General features: G+C 42.5%; 1 protein-coding gene across 4 annotated transcripts in view; it reads right to left on the reverse strand.

Annotated features, from left to right (window-relative positions):
- Positions 1 to 22,124, reverse strand: part of ITGB1 (integrin subunit beta 1) — a 64,667-nt gene that overhangs the window by 41,030 nt on the left and 1,513 nt on the right. For 2 of the 4 annotated variants that reach the window (XM_080657261.1, XM_080657259.1), the window contains exon 2: positions 12,417 to 12,617. The exons of the other annotated variants lie outside the window; for them this stretch is intronic. The gene's annotated coding sequence lies outside the window, so the exon portion shown is untranslated. The remainder of the gene's footprint in view (positions 1 to 12,416; positions 12,618 to 22,124) is intronic. 4 annotated transcript variants of the gene reach the window in all.

Below are 22,124 nucleotides of genomic sequence, written 5' to 3' on the forward strand. Positions count from 1 at the left end.
TGTATCCTCTTATATTCAAATGTCTAGAAATATTTGTCTACACTGGTCTCCATTTCAAAACCTCCTACTCCCTCTGCTATACTTGGTGTCCACTCGCTACCATGCATGTACAACTGCTCTTGCAAAAGAAAACGTTCCAGACCTTACCTTACCCTCTACATTCATTAATTCGTTCAAAAATGTCTTGACTGCCTACAATATGCACTTGAGGAGATAGAGCAGCTTACGACCCACAAAAATAACATATTTAATACATTTCACCATTGTTTCTTAAAGCACTCTATTTCCCTGGACCACTGGTGTCTCTGAAAGTTCTTCCTCAGACAACTATGTCAGGTTTGTGCCCTATCTGGAGATACCTCAAGGAATTTTCACTTCAAAGATAAAAATTCAAATAATTACAAAATGACATGATGTTTTCTATAATGAAGAAAAAACAAAGTGCACCAAGGACCCAAAATCTGCCTGGGTATGTTCAGAGGCTTCATGGAAATGGCAATGTTTCAGCCAGAATTAGACATATAAGAAATGGGTTGGCAAATGGAGAAAAGACTTCCAGTCAAAAAGGTTTGTACATGCAAAGTCATGGAGCCCTGAGAAGAATTCTAATTATTCCTTTTCAACCTTAATTTCTAAACATGTTTGTGTAACTACACACCTCCACAAATGGAACTGTCTCACTCTATCTTTAGAGGAAGAAGACCAGAAAAAAAGGCTATATATATAAAACCCTAATATGCAAACAGACTGAACTGTGGAACAACCAACCAAACAGTCACTCTGAGGTGCGCTGACCACCAGGGGGCGTGCGTCGAACATGGTGGGCGTTGGCAGCAGGTGGCAGAACGCGGAATATGGCGGGTGTTGGCCACAGCGGGATGGTAGAGCAAGTGAGTGGGGGCGCCAGACCAAGGTGGGGTGCCGTTCGCTGTCATCAGGGCAAGCCTCTGGTGGTTACTGAAAATTCTTTGCTCCTGCGCACTGTAGTCCCACCCAGTGCTTGCACCTGCTGCCAGAGCCAGCCCCACTTGCCCCCACTGCCAGCGCCTGACTTGGGCCCCGATCGCTCAGTGCCATCAGCAGGTGCCAGAAGTGGCTGCTGGCCCTGATCGCCCCTCAGGGCTTTTCCACCTCCCCTGTTCCTGAGGAGTGATAGGGGCCAGCAGCCACCTCTCGCACCTGCTGCCGGCGATGGTCCCACTTGCACCCACTGCTGGCACCAGCCCCAATGGCGCCGTGCCATCGGTGGGTGCGTGCAGGGCCAGCACTGTCAGCGTGTGAGAGTGGTGGCAGCAGGAGCAGGGTGGCCAGCAGACAGTGGACCGGGGGCTGCAGTGGGAGGGGCCGGGCGGGAGCACAGAGGATGGGCCGAGACCCACCCCTGTGCCCAATGCAGCTGCGTGGCCCACAGTTCCTTTCAAGGTGCACAAATTCTTGCACTGGGCCCCTAGCCTATATGCTATCTAATAAAAGAGTAATATGCAAATTGACCATCACTCCAACACACAAGATGGCTGCCCCCATGTGGTCAAAAATCCTGCCCCCATGTGGACACAAGATGGCCGCCACAAGATGGCCGGCAGGGGAGGGCAGTTGGGAGGGACCAGGTCTGCAAGGGAGGGCAGTTGGGAGCGGTCAAGCCTGCAGGGGAGGGCAGTTAGGGGTGAACAGGCCTGCAGGGAAGGGCAGTTGGGTGGGACCCAGGCCTGCAGGGAGAGCAGTTGGGGGGACCAGGCATGCAGGGAGAGCAGTTGGGGGGACCAGGTATGCAGGGGAGGGCAGTTAGGGGTGACCAGGCCTGCAGGGGAGGGCAGTTAGGGACAAACAGGCTGGCAGGGGAGCAGTTAGGCATCAATCAGGCTGGCAGGGGAGTGGTTAGGGGGCGATCAGGCTGGCAGGCAGAAGCGGTTACAGGCAATCAGGAAGGCAGGCAGGCGAGCAGTTGGGAGCCAGCAGTCCTGGATTGTGAGAGGGATTGTCCCTAAACAGGCAGTCAGAAATTGCTCGAGGGGTTCCAGATTGGAGAGGGTGTAGGCTGTGCTGAGGGACAGCCCCCCCCCCCCCCGCCCCGTGCACGAATTTCGTGCACTGGGCCTCTAGTATATAAAAGGTTAAGTGACTGGCCGGTTAGTATGACGCACACTGACCACCAGGGGGCAGATGCTCAACGCAGGAGCTGCTGTGCGACAGCAACTTTGCAGAGTGCTCTCTCGCGCTCAGGGACCCCTTGGGGGATATCAGACTGCCAGTTTCAGCCTGATCCCCGCAGGCCAGGCCGAGGGACCCCACCTGCCGGAGGGACCCCTGCTCACTCTGCAGACGCCCTTTCAGCCCCAGCATCACCCCAGGTGCAGCCGGCTGGGGAGGGACCACAGGAGGTTGGCTTCAGGGCGTGCCTGGCCCATCTTGCCCAGTCCTGCCCTGCTGGACACCTTCTAATTAATTTCCTTTCAGTGTGCACAAATCCGTGCACCAGTCCTCTCTTTGTTTATGTTATTTGTAGTTAAATCTGGTCAGTGAGATGAGTGATTATTTTATCCTTGTAATTTTCTACAGTAAGTATCAATTATGTTAAAATCTTAATATAGAGGCCAAAAAGAATCCTAAAGTACTTAACTATTTGTGAGGTTTAAATTATAATTGGAAAATAACAGAAACTGAGACCAATGAAGCAGGAGGAGTTGGGTTATAGAGAGCCTTCAAAGCCATGCTAAAAGAGTTTAGATTCTATTCAATATAGAGTAAGGAAATTGAAAAAAAAAACAGGGCAGAGAGGAACCAAGATGGCGGTGTAAACACAGGTATGTGTTGCCTCCCACAACCACATCCAAATTACAACTAAAATATGGAACAACCATCATTCAGAACTGCCTGAAAGCTGGCTGAATGGAAGTCTTACAACTAGAGAAGTTAAGAAGAAAGCACACTGAGACTGGTAGGAGGGGCAGAGGTGCAGAACAAGCTGGTCTGGCACCCACATGAGCCACTTTTTTAATCAGGAGGGAGATCATCCCTGTGGAGGATGCCCATGAGGAGCAAGAGGTCCCAGCAGCACACTAGACCCCCAGCTCAAGGTTCCAGAGATGCAAAGAGAAGTCCCCATAACTTCGGGCTGTAAAAACAAGCAGGGATTGTGGCTGAGTGACAGGTGTTCCTCTTAAAGGGCCAGCACACACACTGATTTGGACTCCATCCCTCTGAACTCCAGCACCAGGCAGCTTTGGGAGACCCAGACACATTAGGGGAAGAACTGGATTATCTAGCATCGGGGCAGGAATTCAGGGGTGGCTTCTTCCCAGATGGGGGTGCTTGCAGGGGTCATTGTTCCTATGCTGGTACCTCCCCATCGCAGAGCTGGCTGGCAGCCCTATCTGAGTTTCCATCAGCATAACTCATACTGTTGGCTCAGCCCTGGTGATTCTCTGAGACCCTGTCCCATCCAATTTGCTGCCCCACCCAACCTGTTTGCAGCAGTTTTTCCATATGAATGGCCGGTCCTAGTTCAGGCTTCAGACTTTACTAAAATCTCTCAAAAAAGCTGCAGCTGGCATCAGCATGCCCCAATAAAAGGTCCAAGACCTGGCACTAGGACCAGCTTGCCTTGCTTTCACAGCTGGGCCTCGCTTGGGAACTTCCTAGCCCACTACAAATAGCAGCCATCTGTGGATCTCTCTGTAGCTCCTGCTGGGTGGCCCCAGGTAGTGGCTGACTTTGCACCTCCCTAGAGATCTTAGTTCAGTGGTCCAGGCCCTAGCACCTGGTGGACAGCTTCAAACCTTAGCAGGTTACAACTTTACACAGCTCTAAGTGACACACTCAAGGGGCAGACTCAGCATGCACCAAAGCCCCACTGAAGCAAGTCCTGCTCCATAGGAGTGTCTCCTGCATAGCAGCTCTTCCACTGTAGTTGCAGCTGGTCCTTAAGGTCAATTGGCCTGGAGGTCAACTCCTCCCAGTGACACTAACAGCAATCAAGGATCAACTATATATAAGCCCCCACAAGGGCACACCTAGAGGGCCCAGCTCAGAAGACTGGGGAGGCTGAGCCACTGGGCCCTACAGGATATCTACTACACAAGGCCACTCTAAGAATTTCAGGAGGCATTGCAGCTCTAACTAATACATAGAAACAAACACAGAGAAGCAGCCAAAATGTGAGACAAAGAAACATGTTATAAATGAAAGAAATGGAAGCAAGCAAACTACTGGATACATTAGGTTTTTTGTTTGTTTATTTTGATTTTTAGATTCAATTATTGATACACTAGAGGCCCAGGGCACAACATTCGAGCACTCAGGGGTGGGGGGTCCCTCAGCCTGGCCTGTATCCTTTAGCAGTCCAGGAGCCCTCAGGGGATGTCCAACTGGCGACTTAGGAGCGAGCCTAAGCCACCAGTCGGACATCCTTAGCGCTGCAACGGAGGTGGGAGAGGCTCCCAACACTGCCGCTGTGCATGCTAGGGGGCAGATACTCCTGCATTGAGTGTCTGCCCCCTGGTGGTCAGTGCGCGTCATAGCGACTGGTCATTCCGCTGTTTGGTCAATTTGCATATTACCCTTTTATTATATAGGATTATTATATAGGATATGTATTTGTTGCCAAAAAAATGATAACTTTTGTTTTAGAAATGTAGACCGAAATGCTTCTGTGAATTAGCTTTCAAAACAACAGTTATAAGGTTACTCTTTAATGACATGACAACAAATACATTGCGGAAAATTAATGAAGTAGAGGATGAATGGCAAGAGAGGAGTCACAAGAGATGTACAAAATTTACTGCCAAGGTTCAAGTAAGAGGTTATAAATGTCTAAATTCAGACAGTAGCAATGGACAAGAAAATCAGTCAGTGATTAGGAGGTAGCGACAGTAGGATCTGATGATTGTTAGATAGGGTCAGAGAGAAAAAGGAGTCATCACTTTCAAATAAAGAATACAGAAGAATGAAGTTAGGGGAGAAAATGATAACTTTTGTTTTAGAAATGTAGACTGAAATGCTTCAGTGAATATAGGAAAGATACTGACTGGTAAGTTAAGACACGGGATTCTGGATCTCAGGAGATACATCAGGACTAGAAATACATATCTGAGAGCTGTTACTATATAGATGGCAATTGAAATTAGGAAAATGAATGAGACTGTGAAAAATTCTTAGGAAGAGAGAAGAGCTAAGAGCAGACTTGAAGAGGTGAAGACACAGAAAAGAGAGTAAAAGTAAATAATAGAGGCAGGCCTCCTTGAAGCAAAGAGGGATGGCATCCAGAGCACAAGGGGTTATACTACCCTAAAGAGAGGTGCAGCACCTTTTCTCTAAGTCATGGCAGGAGGTATGAAGCTGAGAGCATTCACGAGTAACAGCCTATGTTTTTTTTCTAAAATAGGAAGGAAGTACTACCCTGAGAGAAAAGGAGATGGGGCTGGGGAAGGTACAATAGGATAATAGAGCAATGCTGAGGGGCCAGCAGGTAATGACATCTTAATTTATAAAGGCACAATTATAACACTTATTTCACTTGCAACTACCTGTTATCTATCTTCCCTGATGGATTCTGGGCTCCAAGAAGACAGAACCTTGGTGTGTCTTATTCATTCATTGCACCAGAAGTGTTTGGCACAAAATCAATGCTCAATATTGTATGACATTTTTCTCTGACATTACTCAGAGGAAAGAAAAGTTTCTCAGATTAGTCAATGTGCAGATCCCCTTTTAATAAAAAACAGTTACTGTGGATACCCTAGTGATAATGATTTTCAATTTAAGGCTAGATATAGGTTCCTATACATTATGAACCAAAATTAACTTACACATACAAGCAAATACAAACATAGGCACTGAAATAACAATTATTCAGTATAATCCAAATGTTTGTTGGTTATTACTGTAATTATCAGCACAAAAACACAAAATTATTTTTAAAAATCTTGTAGAAATGCTGAAATCACTGAGACTACCTCCCATCATTCTCAGATGCCAATTTGAAATCACTGAATTAACCCACTGGTTTACAGGGCAAGTGCAGAAAGGATGGGGTGCATCAAGAAATGGAGTTGACAAAAAGTTAACAACAAAGATGAAGAAAAAATCAAAGGACTAGAGACTACACCAGGCGGTGAAAGAAAAGGAGCCCACATAAACAAAGGAGGGAGAAGAGCTGGGAAGTAAGCCCAGAGGTTTTAAAATGTCACAGTCTTGGGTCAAAAGGTCTAAGTGAAAGTATAGCTATGGGTACTTGTTTTAGCCAAGGTTCTTGCCCCAAAAGAAGCCTGAGACAAGAACAGGAGTCCAGGCAAAGGGTATACTCCAAAGATGAGCCCAGGAGAGAGGTACTAAAGAAAGTGAACCAGGAAAAAGAGAAAAGCCAACCTCAGGATACCTGATTTACTGCAGTGGGTGCCTGGAGGCTTGATCTTGCTGGGAAGTTTTGAGAAGTGTATAAAAAGTCTTCCCACAGGAGGGTTAATGTGCAAAAGTGCATTTTATCAATTCAGTCCCCATTGGTAAATTTGTCCCAAGGGACATTAATTTCCCCACACTTCCAAGAGCTACAGTGCATTTGCCCACAAGGCTGCTGTAGAAGGCCACAGACAAGAGAGCTTGCTAGAGAAGGCCCAGGGGTTGAAATAATAGAGGCACTCAAGGAAAGATGCAGTCAACCAACAGTCACAGAAACGTTCCCAGTAGCAGTGGCTGGAATCAGAGGGAAGGCCAGGAGGATTGGGGACAGACTAGGTTTCTAATACAGTACTCAAAGGCCTCCAGAGTTGAACAGGTCAAGAAAATTGCTAGACCAGAGTTTAAGAAGTATCATCCTATAAACCCTTGAGGCCCCCTAATAATGAGAGGAATTAGGGAGCTGATTTAAACCAGGCAATTCACATACAGACACATCATATATCATATAATAAAAGGGTAATATGCAAATCAACTGAACAGCAGAACGACTGATTGGTGGAACGACCAGTCGCTATGACACCCACTGACCACCAGGGGGCAGACGCTCAATGCAGGAGCTGCCCCAATTGCCGGCCAACCTCTCAGTCCCTTCCCCAGGGTGGCAGACTCCAATTGCTCGATGGGGAACAGGGAACTGGGGGTGGGTGGCGACAGACGAGGGCAGCACCAGGCCAAGGCCCCCACCCCACTGGTTGCCTCACACACAGAGGGCAACGGGAACAGTGAGTGGGCAGGAGCAGGCAACCTCTTCGTTTCTCCTCCCTGATGGCGAACAGGGAACCAGGGTAGGTGGTGGCAGGGGGCGGGGCTGGGGAAGATGGCCCTGATCACAGGCCAGGCCTAGTGACCCTACCCATGCACAAATTTCATGCACCGGGCCTCTAGTATACATACTAGTGTATTTAAACAAATATAAACCATCTTCGCTTAAAAGATTTAGTATTTAAGACATAAGTAGCTCTTACCCATCTACTATAGATATGTACAGCTGAGTTGCCTTATGAATTATCTGGATGTCATTTCTTCATGTCCCCTTTACTTAGTACAGTATCTTAATACTTAATAAATGAAGAAACTATAGATAAAGGTAACTGGAGATATTATGAATTCTCAAAAAACAAACAAACGAAAAGGAACAGAACAGAAACCCCAGAAATCGACCCAAGCTATTATGGGCAATTAATATTTGACGAAGGAGGCAAGAACATACACAATGAAGTCAAGACAGTCTCTTCAATAAACTTGGGAAAATTGGATACATGCAAAAAAATGAAACTAGACCACTAACTTACACCATACAAGAAAGTAAACTCAAAATGGATAAAAGACTTAGATGTAATTAGTGAAACTGAAGCATCCATCTTATATAAAAACTGCTGTTTGAAATTTTAACCCTGCTATTTGGCTTCTGTAGATGCTTGCTTGCTTAAATAATAAGAAAAATAAGACTACTCCCACTTCAGAGAGGCCATTAAACCTTTCCCGGACAAAGTTATCAGTGCTGGCACCAGGCCAAGCCTTTGGTTGAGGTCTCAAGGCCCTAGCACATAGAGGCTCTTTAAGAACTTGCAAAGGTGGCCAGAAACACCCCATATTTGGGAGACAAAGAAGGTAAAAACATATAAATAGGGAAAGTTCCTCCATGTTGGGGCCCAGAATTTGAGAGACATTTTCCTCTGGGCCTGCGCATAATAAATGTAAGTAACTCCATCTCTCTAAGCGTTGCTTGGTTCTTCTCCGGTTTTCTGTTAACAAAACCATTAAAATCTTAGAAGAAACTACAGGCAGTGAAATCTCACATCTCTCGTAGCAATATGTTTACCGATACATCTCCTAAGGCAGTGGTCGGCAAACTGCGGCTCGCAAGCCACATGCGGCTCTTTGGCCCTTGAGTGTGGCTCTTCCACAAAAATACCACGTGTGGGCACGCACGTACAGTGCGATTGAAACTTCGTGGCCCATGTGCAGAAGTCAGTTTTCGGCTCTCAAAAGAAATTTCAATCGTTGTACTGTTGATATTTGGCTCTGTTGACTAATGAGTTTGCCAACCACTGTCCTAGGGCAATGGAAGCTAAGGAGAAAATAAACAAATGGGATTATCTAAAAATAAAAAGCTTCTGCACAGCGAAAGAAGCCATCAGTAAAATGAAAAAGGAGTCCACTGTATGGGAGAACATATTTGGCAATGATACATCTCATAAAGGGTTAATATCCAAAATATATAAGGGACTCATACAACTTAACAAAAGGAAGACAAACAATATAATTAAAAAAATGGGCAAAGGAACTAAATAGGCACTTCTCCAAAGAGGACATACAGATGGCCAAGAGATATATATTAAAAAATGCTCAAAATCACTGATCAGAGATGCAAATTAAAACGACAATGAGGTATCACCTCACACCCATCAGAATGACTAGTATCAACAAATCAACAAATGACAAGTGCTGGCGAAGATGTGGAGAAAAAGGAACCCTAATCCACTGCTGGTGGGGATGCAAACTGGTGCAGCCATTATGGAAAACAATATGGAGTTTCCTCAAAAAGTTAAATATGGAACTGGCCTTTTGACCCAGTGATCCCACTTCTAGGAACATATCCTAAGAGAACCGAAACACCAATCAGAAAGAATATATGCACCCCTATGTTCATAGCAGCACAATTTACAATAGCTAAGATCTGGAAATAGTCCACGTGCTCATCAGTAGATGAATGGATAAAAAAGCTGAGGGACATTTACACCATGGAATACTATGCAACGATAAAAAAGAATGATCTCTTACCCTTTGAGACGTCATGGAGGGACCTCAAGAGTATATGCTAAGCGAAATAAGCCAGTCAGAGAAAGACAGGTATCACATGATCTTACTCGTATGTGGAATCTAATGAGCAAAATAAACTGATGAACAAAATAGATCCAGAGACACAGAAGCATGGAACAGACTGTGGAATCTCAGAAGGAAGGCAGGGGAGGGTGGAAGGGTGCGAAGTATCAACCAAAGACTTGTATGCACATATGCATAACCCATGGACACAGACAATAGGGTGGTGAAGGCCTGGGGGTAGGGGGGAAGAATAAGGAGGGTTAGAAGAGGTCAATGGGGGGAAAAGGGGGGCATATATAATACTTTCAAAAATAAAGGTTTAGAAAAAATAAAATGAATGCCAGCAAGATTAACAAGGGCAAGCAAGCCCACCACTGTCATGACAGAGTTAAGGGTATAGACCAGCGATTTCAAAGGGTGAGCCACAAGAATTTTTAAAACTATGCAATACCTGACTATTTAGTGAGGAGCACTGACATCTTTTCCCTTAGATCGTCAAATAAAAAGAAATGATAACATCCCACACAATAGCCATCCAGTGTGAATGAGTCAAAATTTTATCTATTTTTTTGGTCAGATCAGCAAAAAATGTATTTTTTGGTGTGCCACAGAATTTTAGTGATTAGTTTATGTGTGCCATGAGATGAGAAAGGTTGAATATCACTGCTGTAGACCCAGATGCCTGAATTCAAATATCTGATCAATGACTAACTAGGTAGGTGATACTGGCAAGTTATTTAATCTGGACCTCATTTTCCTTTGGAGACAATGTTCCTTAAATGAGAGGGGTTGCATATAAGCATAACCAGTGGACGCAAGACATAGGGAACGCTGGGGGGAAGTCAATGGGGGAAAAAAGGAGACATATGTACTACTATTTGTAATACTTTAAACAATAAAACAAAAATTTTTTTAAATCCTAAAAAAAATTATAGGGGTTATGTAAAGTTTAATTAAGTTGATAAACTTAAAACAACTTCTGCCACATTGTAAGCACTGCCTAAATAGTGTTTGTTATCATTCTTAATACACATTATAGCTGGAGCTCAACAACAACTTAATTGAATAAAGAAGTAACTATGTTTAAATGTTTACCTTTTTTTCAATCATAATTATAACCAGAAAACTTTGGATTGATCAATGTTAGGAGAGACAAGATATGGAATAAAAGATAAGGGATAAGGGTTAGAAATAACACAACTACAAACAATGTTGATTATTATTACCATTCATATAGTACTTATTTTGATACAATATCACAACCTTCTTATACTGCATATGTTTAATCAGATGCTAATTATTACAATAATTAAATACTAACTATATTAACAAGTATAATTAGATACTTATTTTAGGTTCTACACCTAAGTAAGATTAACCCCCCTTTCCCTCTTTTCTATGTCTATGGATCTGTTTGTTTTTTCTTGCTTAATTCCTTCACATTTTTCACCCAGCCCCCAACCATTGCCCCTCTGATAGCTGTCAGTCTGTTCCCTATCTGTGAGTCTGTTTTTATTTTGTTAGTTTATTTTGTTCATTAGATTCCACATATCAGATGCAACTCTTAATTTCCCTTACTTTGGGAAATGCCTCTGTTCTAGTTATCTACGATTACATAACAAACTGCCCCCAAACTTAGCAGCTTAAAACAACATCTGTTATATCCTGTAGTTTCTGAGAGTTAGGAATCTAGGAGACTCTTAGCAGGTGATTCTGGCCCAGGGTCTCTTCCAGGTTGCAGCCAAGCCATCAGTTGGGCTGCAGTCATCTGAAGGCCTGACTAGGGCTAGAACAGTGGTCGGCAAACTGCGGCTCGCGAGCCACATGCGGCTCTTTGGCCCCTTGAGTGTGGCTCTTCCATAAAATACCACGGCCTGGGCGAGTCTATTTTGAAGAAGTGGCGTTAGAAAAAGTTTAAGTTTAAAAAATGTTGCTCACAAAAGAAATTTCAATCGTTGTACTGTTGATTTTTGGCTCTGTTGACTAATGAGTTTGCCGACCACTGGGCTAGAAGGTCTGCTTTCATTCCACTTTGCCCCGCGCAGAAAGCAATGAGATAGCAGAGCAAAATAGAAGGATATCTGAAAAATCCTACTGATCTCTAAGGATACCATCAAACGTGAGGGCGAGAGTTGGGGGTGAATTCATCCAGAGCAAGAGCACCTTTCCCCTTACAGGAAGACCAATTAAAACTCAACCCCCTGTCCCCCATCACAGCTCAAATAATAACTTAGGAGTTAATAATTAACAAAAACTAAGCAGAAAGGATGAACAAGGGGGAGGGGGAGGATAGAGAACAGGGAAGAGAAGATGCTAAGTATTCCAAGGCAAAGATGCAACGAAGTACTTATTTGAAGTACTTTTCCATTCACTGTGGGTAAATAGAACAGTACCCTGAACTAGAAAACTTCCTAAAATTCACTACTCCCACCCAGAAGAAAAAAGGCTTTGAGACTAATGAGCTCCAACAACAAAGGTTTGGCAGCTCCAAAGCTATAGGTTCCCAAAACAATGTGAAATCTGAGAATAGCTCATAACAACACCAGATACTTTAAGAAAATTACACAAAACAGATTGAAGACAAAATACCCATCTTCTCCAGGAAAATGAGCATATGGAAGGTCAATTATCACCACCCACCACCTAGTCCACAAGTGCAAGAGGAAGATAAAGAATGGATATACAACATATCCTATATAATAAAAGCCTAATATGCTAAGTGCCCAGTCGTCTGGTGACTGGTCGACTGTTCAACCAATCAAAGCATAATATGCTAATGACATGCTAAGGCCACTCAACCGCTCGCTATGACATGCACTGACCACCAGGGTGCAGACGCTCCTACCAGTAGGTTAGCTTGCTGCCGGTGTCCAGCTGATTGGGACTGAGCAAGATAGGCTGAACACGCCCTGGAGCCTTCCCACAGTCCCTCCCCAGCTGACCAACCTCCCATGTCCCTCCCTGGCCAGCCAGCCACAATCGCCCGATCTGGACGAGACAAGGCTGGACACGCCCTGGAGCCCTCCCGTGGTCCTTCCCTGGCCCCAGTCATGCACTGGTGGGGTCCCTCGGAGAGCCGGTTTCGGCCCGATTCCACAGGCCACTCCCCTCGGGAGGGTGCCAGATGCAGGGCTCACCACGGCGGGTGACTGCTGTGGCGGACCGGCCGCTCCTGATCTGGACTGATTGGGCGTGAGCCCACAGCAGGCGCAGAGGGGCCAGGATGAGCAGGAGCTGCAGGTAGGAGCTGCAGGCGGTGTTGGACTGTGGGTTTTGGCCCAATCCCCACAGGCCACCCCTTCTTTATACTTTTGTATATCTATAGGTGTTGCCTTTCCCTGTGAGTAGAAAAGAAAAAGTTAGTAACTGTTTCAGTTGGGAAATTTTACTTTGAGGCAAGTTTACAAAAATAACTGTGAATGGAACTAGTGAAAAAAAAGTTATCCATCTTGATTAGTGGTATCAGTAAGTACTTGAAAGCACAATTTCTTCCACATAATTTCAATTAAGGAGAACTGTAAACTATGTTCCCAAATTGTGTAATTTTATCCACTTTTTAAGTAGGCCACTCCAAAATTCTTTCTTGATCAAAACTTTAATAAATGTTGACCATGTCATTTGTCACATTTCCTCTCTGTCCTGTAGTGGAGTAGAACAAGCAGTGCTGGGTATGATTTAAATATGTAAAAAATGTTTTAAAACCTAACTAAACATAGGGGAAAATAACATTCTCATTTTACTCAGTACTAAGCTGGGCATAATATCTACCTTGGAACTGTTTTAAGGATAAAATATGGGCATGAATGAGAGAGCTCTTAGCAACAAATATCTTTATAGTGATGTACAGATCACAGTTTACTTGATTGCTGAATTTTCTTCTAAGTTCCTATTCATTCACTGGTCATTAGCTTCTAAACATAAGAAACTGAGTGTCTACTTAATAAAAGGTTCTCAATCTTTTAAAACCCATGCTTCTTTAAGAAGCACAAATCCATCGCCTATTGTGCTTTTTTGATGCGTTTCCCTAATATAACATTAAATGCACTTTTTTGAACTACAGCCTCTTCCTCCAATAATGAAATATGACCCACAATCACCCCTTTTAAAGAAGCACTAATTTTATAATATGAAATATATCATACATAAACTATAAAATATTGGAGCACTAAAAAATTACTATTCCTAATTTCATAGAGTATGAAAGCGAAGTTGTTTACATATTCATTCAATACTTAACCACTGACATATCACTTGTATAGTTCAAATGGTACATTCCCCAAATTTTTTTCATGTAAATACTTTCCTCATCACTCCACTGAAACTACATTCCCTACAACAAAATTAAATACTAACTTTTCTTCTACCTGTCTGGCTTTATTTTGGCCTTCGTTGGCCCTTCATCTCTTCTCCAACTACAATAAGCAAAATTAACTACTACAATCTTTGTGGTACTAAAACATCATCTTTGTAGTGCCTACCACAGTGAATGACAAACCTTTAGTGATGCTCAATAATAAAGTGTTACTTTAATTCCATTATAAAACTTCTATTATAACTAATTGTATTTGTGTCTGTGAACCTCATCAGACTAGAACTGGAGGCAAGAATGTAGGTCTTCAATGTTTTGTTTTGTTTTTTGCATCCTAATCCTAGATTTATTCAACACAATCCTTTTACTTTACCCAATAAAGTATAAACACTGTATCTAAAATTTTAAAAAAATCAATTTTAAAAGTACTCTGATCTCCCATTTTAGAAGTAATCAAAAAACATTTGCTAAATCAGACTAGATTCTGCTTTGTACTACACTGTTCTTTGAATATGTCACCCATCTATCATCCATATATTTGCTCATACCTCTGAAAGCTCCTCTACAAAACCTTCCAAAATCACTTACTCCGGTGCTGATCTTTTTCTCAAGATCTATTAGAAAATATTATTTTATATGGTACATTGTGTAAAATATTCTTTGGTACTTGTTATGTTTCCCTAGACTGAACATACTTGTCCCAACTGCACAATACTGGTATACTCAACAGCAAGGCCCATGACAACTTCTTGCTCCTACACCTACTAGGCACATTTTTCAGGTTACTGGCACTCATTATACAGATAGATTAAAATGTAATGTACAACAGAGGTACAAGCTGACGAAGAGCAAACAGTAACAGATTTGGCTGTTTAGCATTGGCAGGCTTCTTTTTTTTTAATTATTTTTTTTATTTTAGAGAGAGGAAGAGAGAGACATCAATGTAAGAAACATCATGCAACCTGACTGGGGGTGGAACCGGAAACCTGGGTATGTGCCCTGATTGGGAATCAAACCCTACACCTTTTGGTGCACAAGACAATGCTCCAACCAATTGAGCCACTCTGCCCATGGCAGCAGGCTTCCTTTAAACGATAATGTGGCACAGCAATTCCCCCCCCCCCCCCCCCCGCATGGTGATGATACAAGAAACTGTTTGTTCATGGGAGAAAGAGAAGAGCTGCACTCTGCAGTGCTCAGGTCAAACAGCAGCTAACCTTCAACTCACAGAATGTGGGAAAGGTAGAGACCACTACTTACTGGTATAAATACAGAACTAAAGCCTTATTCGAAGGTGAAGTATTTCCACTAAGGTCATAGAGAAAGTCAAAATGGCAGAACTTGCACTGAAACCCATGTTTCCTCTCTCCCAATCAAGAAACCTTACTGCATCAAACTGCTTCTCTAATGATCTCAAAAGACTAGTCAGTCTGTCTTTAAACCATACATGCCAAAAGGAAAACCCACAAATACCCAAGTAACTCATTGAACTGCCACACAAAGGAATTAGAAACTGGGAAAGGGAAATGCTTCTGTAGACTCCTTTGCATCTTCCCAGACCTTGACTACTAAGTGTTCCCAATTCTCCTTGGCCTCTTTTTACTCTACACCAAGCATGTCAAACTTGCAGCCCACAACAAATAATCTTGTGGCCCAGCCAATACAATGGTATGTAAGAAACATTTTAATAAAAATTTTGTAACTCAATTTTTACAATACCCTGTTATACATAATCTAGTTATGTAAAAGCCTAAGCGAGCATTAGACCGTTCGACTGGTAGCTATGACATGCACTGACCACTAGGGGGCAGATACTCTGACCAGTAGGTTAGCTTGCTGCTAGAGTCTGGCCCATCAGGGACTGGGAGACAGGCCAAACACACCCTGGAGCCCTCCCATGATCCCTCCCTGGCCCCAATTGTGCACCGGTGGGGTGCCTCAGCCTGCACCTTCTCACAATCAGGGGATGTCCAAGAGTCGGTTTCGGCCTGATCCCCACAGGCCAGACGGAGGGACCCCACCAGTGCATGAATCCATGCACCGGGCCTCTAGTTATCAATAACGAACTACAACATTCGCTAATGACTGATTACTATAATCATGTTGCATTCATTTCCCTTCCTCGCCTTACATGCAGGCGCACCAGTTCTCTCCACTAATACTAGCAGCAAATATTTCAGCAGCCAATTGCCACGTAATTAGTCTTGGACTGACTTGTTTGGTGTGCACAACAAGGAAATATTTTGCTTTCGGAGAACAAGAAAAATAGGTTTATTTGCATTATGCTTATTAATTTGTGTAGTTATTCAGTGTCTGGTAAGTTAATGTTCAAGAAAAAATATTAACTTTTATTAAAATGTTCTATTATTTTATGTTAACGATTACTCATTTAGTTCAGCCTTTTGTATTCAGCATGTCTCTATCAAAATAAACATACGTTTCTATGAAAATTGAAGCTTTTGTTTTTTGCGGCCCACATAAACTTAAACCTTGTTTATTTGGCCCGTGTTAGCTTTTGAGTTAGACATGCTTGCTCTACACTCTCCATTGGTATTTTCACCTGCAGCCTATTGCTTCATCTAGCACTTACAGACTAAGAATTACCAACCAGACTTTTTTTGTGTGCTGCCATTCTACACTCTAAATATCTCTACATATGTATGTCCCATGCACACCTTAAAAAAAAACCCTCAGCGTTATTATAAATTCATTCCCCCTCCCTCAGTCAACTAGATCACCCCCTTGTGGTCATATTGCCGACCTTGGTGAATGGCATCATCTAACCAGAAATCTGTGTCACTGGATTTCTCTCATCTCTCTTACCTCAAACTCCAAGTTTTATCAATTCTCCCTCCTAAATTCAGTAGTTCTTGTACCCCCAACCAAATCATTTCCTATACATATCAATGATCTCCAAAGCTTTTTGATCACTCACTTTTATTATTAAAAATATTTTGAGCAGCCCTAGCTGGTTTGGCTCAGTGGATAGAACATCAGCCTGGGGACTGAAGGGTCCTGGGTTTGATTCCCGGTCAGGGCACATGCCTGGGTTGCAGGCTTGATCCCCAGTGGGGGCGTGCAGGAAGCAGCCGACCAATGATTCTCTCTCATCATTGATATTTCTCTCTCTCTCTCCCTCTCCCTTCCTATTTGAACTCAATAAAAATATATTTTTAAAAAATATTTTGAGCCGAAACCGGTTTGGCTCAGTGGATAGAGCGTCAGCCTGTGGACTGAAGGGTCCCGGGTTCGATTCCGGTCAAGGGCATGTGCCTTGGTTGCGGGCACATCCCCAGTGGGAGGTGTGCAGGAGGCAGCTGATCGATGTTTCTCTCTCATCGATGTTTCTAGCTCTCTATCCCTCTCCCTTCCTCTCTGTAAAATACCAATAAAATATATTTTAAAAAAAAATATTTTGAGCATACATACAGACACCCAAAATATATGCATATTTACTTATAAGTTAAAATACATGTATGTCTACAGCAATATAGTAAGATACTATAAACGCTAATAAAAACATTCCTAAAGTTCAGGAACCTACATTTTAGAAACACTATAATGTCCCTACAGTAAGAAATACACACAAAGACACTGCTTCAAATAGCCATTTGAAACACTTTCTTTGATTCACACACATATATTTCATGATGAAATGATATACACATGCTTTGGCATATTGCTAAATATAGTTAACCTTATCTTCTAAAGCCACAGACAAAAAATAAAATTTAAAGGTAGCTGACTTCTAAAAACCCACATTTTATTATTCTATTAATAAAACTTACCTCTGTAGAACAAACTCTCCAAAAATTAATCTCAAGTAAAAAACAAAAGACCCCGAATAGCCACAGCAATCCTGACAAAAAAGAACAAAGTTGGAGGGATCACAATACCAGATATCAAGTTATATTACCAAGCCACGGTTCTCAAAACTGCCTGGTACTGGCACAAGAACAGACATATAGACCAATGGAACAGAATAGAGAACCCAAAAATCAACGCAAGCCATTATGCTCAATTAATATTTGACAAAGGAGGCAAGAGCATACAACGGAGTCAAGACAGTTTCTTCAATGGTGCTGGCAAATTTGGTCAGATACACGCAAAAAAATGAAACTAGATCACCAACTTACACCATGCACAAAAACAAACTCAAAATAGCTAAATGACTTAAATGTAACACAGGAAAACATAAAAATCCTACAAGACTACATAGGCAGCAAAATAGCAGACATATGTCATAGCAATATCTTTACAGACACAGCTACAATAACAATGGAGACTAAGGAGAAAATAAACAAATGGGACTACATCAAAATAAAAAGCTCCTGCACAGCAAAAGAAACCATCAACAAAACAACAAGAAAGCCCACTGCATGGGAGAATATATTTGCTAATGATATTTCCAATAAGAGTTTAATCTCCAAAATTTACAAAGAACTCATACAACTTAACAAAAGTAAGATTAACGATCCAATCAAAAAATGGGCAAAGAATCTAAATAGACACTTTTCAAAAGAGGACATACAGAAGGCCCAGAGACATATGGAAACATGCTCAAAGTCACTAATCATCAGAGAGATGCAAATCAAAACAACAATGAGATACCATCTCACACCTGTCAGAATGGCTATCATCAACAAATGACAAGTGCTGGCAAGGATGTGGAGAAAAAGGAACCCCCTTGCACTGCTGGTGGGAATGCAGACTGTTGCAGCCACTGTGGAAAACAGTATGGCGTTTCATTAAAAATGGAACTCCCATTTGACCCAGTAATCCCACTTTTAGGACTATATCCCAAGAAAACAGAAACACCAATCAGAAAGGATATATACACCCCTATGTTCATAGCAGCACAATTTACAATAGCTAAGATTTGGAAACAGCCTAAGTGCCCATCAGAAGATGAGTGGATTAAAAAACTGTGGTACATCTACACAATGGAATACTATGCTGCTACAAAAAAGAAGGAACTTTTAACATTTGCAACAACATGGATGGAAGTGGAGAACATCATGCTAAGTGAAATAAGCCAGTCAGAGAAAGATAAATATGACATGATCTCACTCATATATGGGATATAATGATCAACATAATTTGATGAACAAGAATAGATCGATCTAGAGACAAATGGTGGGGGGGGGGGGGGTTAGAATGCAACCAAAGGACTTGTATGCATGCATTTTAGCATAACCAATGGAGACAGACACTGGGGGCTTGACCTGGGTGGGAATGGCTGGTGCGGGGGGGGGGGGGGGGATGGCTCAATTGGGGAAAGGGAAGACATATGTAAAACTTTAGACAATAAAAGAAAAAAAAGAAAAAAACAAAACTGTGGTACATCTACACAATGGAATAGTATGCTTCTATAAAAAAGAAGGAACTTTTACCATTTGCAACAGCATGCATGAACTGGAGAGCATTATGCTAAGTGAAATAAGCCAGTCGGAGAAAGATATCACATGATCTCACTCATATCTATACTAATAATAGAGGAATATGTAAATTGTCCAGGACGCCGTCACGTACCGACCACTCAGCAGGCTGCGTCCCCGTCCCCTGCTCAGGCAGCTGCAAGGCCCAGCGTAGGTAGGATAGGATACAATAGGAGGAGATAAGAAAGTAGAGGGAGAGGAAGGCAGGCCTGCATGCAGACAGGCTGAGAGGAGAAACAGAAATACAGAAAGGGAACAAGACAATGACGCAGGAATGGAAAAGGGAAGGAAATGCAGGGCTGCACACGGGAGGGGGTGGCAACCACGGGGGGGGGGGGGGGGGGTCGGAGCAGCTGCACCTGGTGAGGGGCGGGGTGCAGGTGGTGTGGAGCAGGGAGCCCCGCCCAGATGCAGGAGGAAGGCGGTGGCCCCCGGTGCGGGCCATTGGGACGGAGGGGTGGACGGTCCAAGGCCTTCTGGGCGTAGGCGCTCCTGCTCTGCAGCAGCAGCGCACAGGCCGCGCGGGCCGGGTGCCCCATGCTAAGAGGAGTGGCGCAGCTTAGCTGGGGCAGAGTCAGACACTAAGGAGGGTACCGCTTTCATCCCCGAGGGCTGGACCCCAAAGACACTGGCCAGGGTTAGGTTGGTGGCCCGTTAAGTATACTTTGTTGACTAGAAGTTGGGGTGTCCCAGGCAGGGAATGGGAGGAGGACAGCGGTGGCGAAGGCCTGGCCAGGGCTGGGCCCTGGGCTGGGGGTTAACGCCCCCTGAACGGAAGCTTTAATATCAGGAAAGAGAAGGATGCTAAAATGAGATGAAGCCAGAAAAATACTTAAATAAAAAGAAACAGAATGTGATAGTGAGGGGAGTTTAAAAGGAGGAGTTAAGTAAGAAAATTAAGTACAGGGTGATTTTTAAAATGTAGTCCGACATCCTGAGGGCTCCCGGACTGTAAAAGGGCGTAGCCTTGGCTGAGGGCCCCCCACCCCTGTGCACAAATTTCATGCACCGGGCCTCTGGTGAGGGATATAATGATCAACACAATTTGATGAACAAGAATAGATCCAGAGACAAATGGTAGGGGAGGGGGTGGTTAGAGAGCAACCAAAGGACTTGTATGCATGCATATTAGCATATCCAATGGACATAGACACTGGTGCGGTGGGGGCTTGCCCGGGGTGGGGTCAACTGGGGAAAAAGAAGACTTATGTAAAACTTTAGACAATAAAAAAAAATAAATTAAAAAAAAAAAAACTTAACTCTGCAAAAGTCTTAGAATTAGCCATCTTTAAAAAGATGAGGACTTTACCAAATACAGTTTGACTCCTTTTGCACACAGCTCCTGAAAGAAGATACCACATTTTTTTCACTTATCTACTGAAATAATCTAAGGCTGCTAATGTTCTGGGTTTTATGGGCTGCACCTCCTTTAACAGAAGTACATACTATGTTTTTTTCTCTTCCCTACCCTTACCCCTGTCAAAGCATCCTTCCTACCCCAAGACTCCCACCTCTGCAACACACAAAAACCTCACAATATACAACCAAAAAAAAAAAATCTACTAATACAACCAGAAATATTTACATATTTGCACAATATAATCCTCAAGTATTTTACCAACAACCCGACTGATCCTAACAACAGTCCATGTGGATCTTCTCAGATAATTTCAGCTTGTTACACAGTCAGAAATTTAAATTCTCAGAATTCAAAGTGCTGAAATTTTTAGCAGTTAGCTGTTTAAACTCATCACTCTAGCACTATAGTTAAGAGTAAACCAGTGCACTACAGGATATTAATGAAAAAGTTTTCTTCTGATAGGATATTATGCTACTCCCCCAAGCTGTAAGCCACAATTTATTTGACAAGAAGCCAAACAATAAAAGATATTAAGTGGCAAGCATTCCACTTAAAAAAACCAGCATCATGTTAAACTATTTGATTAACTTTCATTTTATAGAGTGACCAGATCTCACTCAGTCCCCAGAGTCGCTTATAGTTAGGAATTTATTGACACCAATATAGAACTACATATTCATTCAGTGAGGGTAAATAGGGGCAGATTTTAATTAGTGACCAGAAAGTTAAGAAGAAAGCTTTTTAAAATTACGCAATCAGCGATTTTCAATATTGTTGATTCTATACTTTTCATGCACAGAAAGCTGAGGGAGATTAGAAAACAATCTTAATATACAACTTAACATTCTTTTTAAAAGAATCAACATTATAAGAACTTAAAATTTTAGGTGTGTGAAGTCAACATAGATGACTTAAATTAGAATTTATTTGCTTTCTATTTACAGAAGTAAAGTATGAACCACATCCCGTCTTTTAAACTACTATTCTAATAATGTCTTCCATTTTATACTGAATTTTAGGATAAGTAAAATTACTTTCTCCTCAAATGCCTGTAACCAAAATACCACTTTGTTTCATCCATTTCCTCTTTATCACTTCATCTTCACTCGTTTAATACTGATCAACTAACCAAAATTATTCGAAAATATAAATATAATGGGACTCTTAGATGAGCCCTTGTCCCCTCTGCACCTTGATATCCACAAATGTACACTAGGTAACTTCCAATGAAAATTCCTTAATAATTCCTAAAAGTGGTCAATTGTGTGATCTATTAGAAAGGTCATAAATAGTTTAAGAAAGATGCCTAATCAAAATTTATTTAGCATGTTATTTCTGTGCCATCAAAACAGTCAAAAACCAGGAAGCAATTCTATGCACCTAAATATCTATGTGGTAATCTATGTGGTATGCAGGCCCAAAGAAACCTTACCAATGAGGGTATCAATTACATATTGAGTTTTAAAAATACTTTATTATACCAAGAAGAGATGAAAAGGAGTTGACTTTTGATCATATACTCCAAGTGTTTCACACTTTACATCTGATTTTTACAACTATTCTGTAACCTGTGATTCAAACATGGGCTATGGAGCTAGACCCCATGGTTTCTCCACTCAGGGCTGGATGACCACATGCAAATTACTTATGCTCCCTGGGCCTCAGTTTCTTCATTTGTAAAATGGGATAAAACAGAAACTACCTCATTAGATCGGTTCCACAATTAAATAAGAAAATA

Source organism: Plecotus auritus (genome assembly GCF_963455305.1).
Source record: "Plecotus auritus genome assembly, chromosome: 1".
Taxonomy (NCBI): Eukaryota; Metazoa; Chordata; class Mammalia; order Chiroptera; family Vespertilionidae; genus Plecotus; species Plecotus auritus.